The following is a 6,000-nucleotide window of genomic DNA, read 5'->3' as shown; positions in this document are numbered from 1 at the left end:
ATTAGTGAAGTGCATCAACCATTTCAGATTTTATAAAACAAAGTGTTGTATGCATTAGCCATACTTAATTCAGATTTTCAGCTTCCTTAGGCCTATATATAGTGAGGTTTCCCAAGCTTGTAAAAACACCCCAAGGGGGGGAGCTCTCAAGCACTTCTCTAGAGCTCCCTTCCCTTCTCTCCCTCAAATTCTCTTAGTTTCCCTTTGTAGTTCTCAATTGTTGTAATAAGATCATTCTATTAAATTTTCTTTGTACTAAATATCAAACACTTTTCCTTTCTCTTCTTCTAATTCTCTAAAGCTTTCAAACACATGTTCTTCCAAAATCCTCAAAGTTCTCAAACATCTCTCTACTTCCCTTCTCTTCCAAAAGTCTCCATGTCTCAAACACTTCACAAACACATTTCTCTTCCTTCCCTAAGTTCTCAAATTCTCCAAGTTCACAAACATCCTCCAAGTTCTCAACCACTCTCTTCCAAATTCTCAAAGTTCCTAAACACTCTCTTCCAAAATCCACAAAGCTCTCAAAACACCTCTCTACTTTCTTCTCCAAATCCTCCAAGTTCTCAAACACTCTCTTCCAAATTCCCCATGTCTTAAACACATTCCCTTCCAAAATCCTCAAAGCTCTCAAACACATGTTCTTCCAAAATTCTCTAAAGTTCCCAAACACTTTCTTCTCCCTCCTCAAAGTTCTCAAACACTTCCTTTCTTCCTCAAAGTTCTCTTAGTTTCCTTAATGTTTTCTTAGTTGTAATTTATTTTTCTTTGTTATGTAAATTCTTTTCTTAAGTTTTCAAGTTGAATTAGTTTCCAAGTTTCAATTATGGTTTTTGTTGTTATTCATTATGCTTATAAGTTAATATGCTAGTTTGAATGATTGATCACCATTTAGGCTTGCATGTTAGCTATCTTGGTTTGAATTAAGAGTATACACCATGCTTTAATTCGAATTGAACTATGAATAGGAAGAGTATGTATGGACATTCGACAACAGGGATTAGATACATACTTGGTTGTTTAAAATGTTCTTCTATGCTTAATGGGTTCCTAATGCTTAATTTTAGGTTAGACAACAAATGATCAAATTAGGGAATTAGGAACACAAGGTTATGACCACACACCATGGCTTAATCATACTTTAGCTAGAATCAATCCATTAATCTAAATTGAACTTGGGAACTTATCTACTTGAGTTAGTTATTTTCTTTCTTCCTTGTTTTATTTATTTCCTTTTTTTTTCATTTCTGTTTTGTGTAGGGAAAATGAATTGGATCATTCAATCACCAATCCTCGTGGGATCGACCTCGCACTTACATATGCTATACTACCAAACGGCTCGTGCACTTGCGAGTATCACAAGTTGAGGATGCAACTGAATCCATTTTGGTGCAGCTGAAATCCACACAACAAGTTTTTGGCGCCGTTGCCGGGGATCGGTAACATTGTTTGATTCTATTTGGCTATCCTACTTTATTTTTTTTTCTTAACTGGACAATTTCTTGTTTTAAAGTTAATGACGTTAATGGACAAGTTGTGTTTGTAGTCCAACAGAAAAGGACAATTGCCCAACAAGCAAGAGAACTGGGTTTAAGTCCCAGCTTACACAACCCATTGGTGCTTGTTGCTTTGAAACATGGAATTGGATGTGTGTTGATTTTCCTTTTCATTTTAGTTTTTATTTCCTCATCCTTTTAATTCTATTTCAAGTTTTCTATGTTTGTTTTAGCAATTTTTTATAGCTCAATAATAAATGGAGAGAGATGGCAACCTCAATCATAAGAATGGGAAGTGTGGAGCAGTGGGAGAAGTCGCGACCTCCAAGTGCATCCATGCTCGACCTAATCGCTTCAAGGGGGAGCATTTCAATCCTTTCTCTTCTTTGAATTATGTTTATTTCCGTCATTGTTTTTACCTTTGGGTCCGCGTTGAGTTCTTTGTTTTTCTGTGCTGAATCCAACCATATAAAGAACGTGAAATTTGGACTTACGGTTGGAAAGTTATAGCCTAAAAACTGAACACAGGTCGAAGCTGAAAAACAGAGAAACGAATCTGTCCAAATGGTGATAAACGGGTGATAGAAAGTGCTGTTTGTTTTTTTTCTCTTTGGTTTCTTGGTTTGTTTCTTTTAGTACAACAATTTATGTTGTTTGTTTGAATTTGTTTAGAGTACTTAGTTCATTTTCGTTTATGGTTTGTTGTTCCATTTTATCTTAATTTGTTTTTGTTTCTTATCTTAAAAATTTTATAAAAAAAAAGATTTTTCATATGAGCCGACTTATGGTAACCCCAGTGAGCACTTCCGTTAATACAGTGTCTAGGAGTTCTTTAGGCGACACCTTCGGTGTCTAAGAAGTTTGGGTTTTAAGCGGGACCATTGTGACCCCTCCAACCTTCCCGGATCCCCTGGCTGTGTTTTCTGAGGCCCTTAACTGGTCATCTGTGAGTTGCTTGTATATTGTGTGTTTTTAAATTAAGTTTTTTTTATTTTCTTTGTTTTCTTTTCTGTTGAGTCTTTGTTTTTGTTTTGTTTCTGTTTTTGTGTTGTTATGTTAGTTTATTTATTTATTTACGTGGTATGGTTAGTTAGTTTATTTATGAGTGTTAAAACACATTTTTATTTCAAACATTGCATAAAAAACAACAAAAAAACAACAACAAAAAAACAAAAAAAAAAAAAAAAACAATTAAAAAAAAACAAAAAAACATCATCATCATCATCTTCTTCATCATCTTCTTCATCTTCTTCATCTCCATCATCATCATGGCTTGCCTCTATTTTCTCGCACTTGTAGAATCTGCAGCAGCTCCACATGGTCCTCATTTTTTCTCTGCAGTGCTTCCACGTGCCGATTGGCACAGTAGAGCCGCTTCTGCAAGTCTGCCACCATAGCCTTCAAGGAAGCTATTTCCTCGCTCATCGCGGCACACTCCCTTGTCCTCGCCAGTAATCGCATGCCCAAATTGGTAGCGGAGACCGCGTGGAGCACAGTTAAATTGTGGGACTCCTCTACCGCTGCCTTATCAGACCTCTGTGCCACATGCAGATGATCTGTCGGTGTGAGCTTGCTGCCAATCATGCCTCCCAGCAGCGCTGCTCTGTTCGGCAGTGCCTCAGAAAAGTTCGGTATTGCCTCAGCAAAGTTTGAGGCCGTGCCGTGATGATATGAAGAGTTTGGAAAGACAGTGTTTGGAGGAGCCCTTGTTTGGGCATTCGGTGGTGCAAGTGAGAGCTCAAGGTTGAGATCATCAAGGTGAGTGCATGAGGATGCCATTTGTTTTGCTTCTGAATTTTTTGATGTTTTTCCTTGAGTTTGCAGGAAGAAATGCTGGGTATCATCCGCTTGCAGAGGTGTGGTTTAAATAGACATATGTTGATGAGAGAGAGCAAACACCATTTCGGATTTCCCGGGCATGCTCGACCTAATCGCTTCAAGGGGGAGCACCTTTACTTTACTTTACTTTTTTTTTTTCCTCCGTGTTTTCTGGTGTTTAATGTTTTTGCCCGTTACTTTCATTTTCTAGAGCTTTGTGTTTTTGCTTTTCCCTTTCGGCTATCATCTTTATCTTATTTTAGTTAGGGAAATGTGTTTTCTTTTCCGTTTGTCGTCTTTGTTTTCTTTTTCTTTTTCTTTTTCTTTCTGCAACCTTACTCTTTTAATTCCGAAACAAAATAACGAAAATACAAAAACAACAAAATAAAATAAAAACAACAATAATGCAGTAGGAAATCATTTCTTCTCGGTGCTTGGTGTCTCGACCATTGGAGCTTTAAGTTTGGCCCTCTGGCTGTCCTCTTCCGGGGCTTCACGCACAGCTTCTTGGGGCTCATCACTTGAGCTCCCAAAGATCGCAATCTTAGCTTGAGCGTAACTACTCTCGCGATCTGCTTGTTTGCGTTTACCCGGTCGGTCTAGGTCCTCCAGCTGTTTTCGCATGTCGCGAGAGTACAACTCTACCATTTTTGATAGGTTTTTATTCTCGTCCCGCAATACTTCTAGCTGGTGTCGATTCACCTCCACTATCCTTGACCTCTCCCTTTTCAAGCTTTTTATAGCAGTCTGACACTCCTCAACCATACTTCGCTCCGCCGCCAACTGACCTTTCAGCACCTCTACCTCATGGGACTTCGCAAGTAGGCGATGACCCAAACTTGCGACTGTTGCCGTACTCTGCACGCTCAGTGCCAGGGCATCGCTCACGACCCGGTTGTCATCCCTTGTCCCCAGAACACGTATATCTTTAGGAGTCACTAAATTTCTAGCCACTCCAATGGCAACATCGTTGTCCAGGAGTATTGAGTCAGTTACTGTCACAGGCCCCCGTGCGGAAGCAAAGTAGGGCATCCATACTGGTGCCGCTGCTTGGCCTCGTGTCTGAGTCGGTGGAGCTAGGTTGAGATCCAACGAAAATGGGTAGTTAGAGGCCATTTGATTTCTCACTCTCTTTTCTTCTTTCTTTCTTTTCTCTTTTGTGTGTTTCTGAGTTTGTGTTTTTTTTACCCTTTCTTTTTACCTTTTATAGACTTAGTCTGCTAAACCCTAGCCGCTGCGGTTCTGAGTTCTGTGCGGCCCTTACCGCTTATCTCTATATGTCGCCGCACCCGTTTCCCAACCCCCTTAATTGCATTTTCACCTTTCACCACCTTCTAGTGAAAAAGTCGTCCCGCTTCACCCAAGAAGCCAATAATTCTAGCTTGGGGGATGTGACTGCTGCCTCTGCACGCCGACACGTCCCTCACCCCTTTCACCCGTGACTCCCCAGGAACCAAGGCATCAGGGACCACGCTCTTCCCTTTCAGAAATCACACTCTTTGCACTCCCAATGCACATTTTTTTTTTAAATTAAAAAAAAAATAAAAAATAAAAAATAAAAAATAAACGTCTGGGCTTCGGATTTTATTGTGGGTCGGGTTTTCACCGTTGTTTAGGTTTCAAGGTGGGTTAACTTTCTTTTGGGTTGGGCTTTTAATTGTTTGGGTTTTGGTTTGCGTAAGACTGTCTGTTTAGGGCTTTTTGTTTCGACTGTTTTACTGTTTCATTTCTTTTTATTTGTTTGTTTGTTTTGTAATTTTTTTATTTTGTAATTATTTTATTTTATTTTATTTTTGTTTTTTGTTTTATTTATTTATTTATTTGCTTTAATACCTTCAATTGTTATGTTTGACATTGCTTGTGCCTAAATTTTAAACATTGAGGACAATGTTCATTTCTAGGTTTGGGGGTATTGGAGTTTAGCATGTAAATTTGGTTTTTCCTTAATTTATTTTTTTATTTTTTTATTTGCTTGTTTTTATTTTTATTTTATTTTGTTAAGTCTTGCTTTTATTTTGATTTTGATTTTGATTTTGATTTTATTCACTTTCCGAACACATTTGATGAGATTGTGATAAATGTTTGCATGACTTAAATGAAAATTGAATTTTATTTATTATTTATTTTGTTTTCCTTGTAAATTTTTATTGTAAAAAAAAAATTAATTAATTAATTAATTTGGCATCGTTCTAGCATGACATGTTCGAAACCTTCTTTGCACTTGCCATTTGTTTCATAATTTTCCAATTAAAGGATTTGCATGACCCAAATAATTGTATCAAGCATAAATTAGACTTATATAACCATATAATGTGAGCTTTTGAGCCTTGTGCTTCATTTCATGAGTGTTATACACATACTCTTATTTTCTTGTCATCAAAGTTGTTGTTTGATCTCATTATTCATTGATTTGGTTGATCACTTAAAAGTCATTCATTCTTATGCAATTTGACTTCATGACATTTTAAGAAGTGATATTAAGGCCTTCTTTGGATCGTTTGTGCCTTTCAAGCTAACCTTATGCATGCTTAAGCATGATTTTCCATTGTTTACCATTTTGAGCCTACATGTAAACCTTTTCTTTCATTTTACCAATTATATTTCCTCACCTTAGCCCGAAAAACAAATATTTACCTTTCTAAGGAATTCATGAGCTCTAATTCGGATGTGTTTTTCAGGCTAAGTT

Source organism: Prunus avium, chromosome 4 (genome assembly GCF_965620075.1).
Source record: "Prunus avium chromosome 4, drPruAviu1.hap1.1, whole genome shotgun sequence".
Lineage (NCBI taxonomy): Eukaryota > Viridiplantae > Streptophyta > Magnoliopsida > Rosales > Rosaceae > Prunus > Prunus avium.
The sequence above is the reverse complement of the archived record's forward strand: the minus strand, read 5'-3'. Positions refer to the sequence as shown.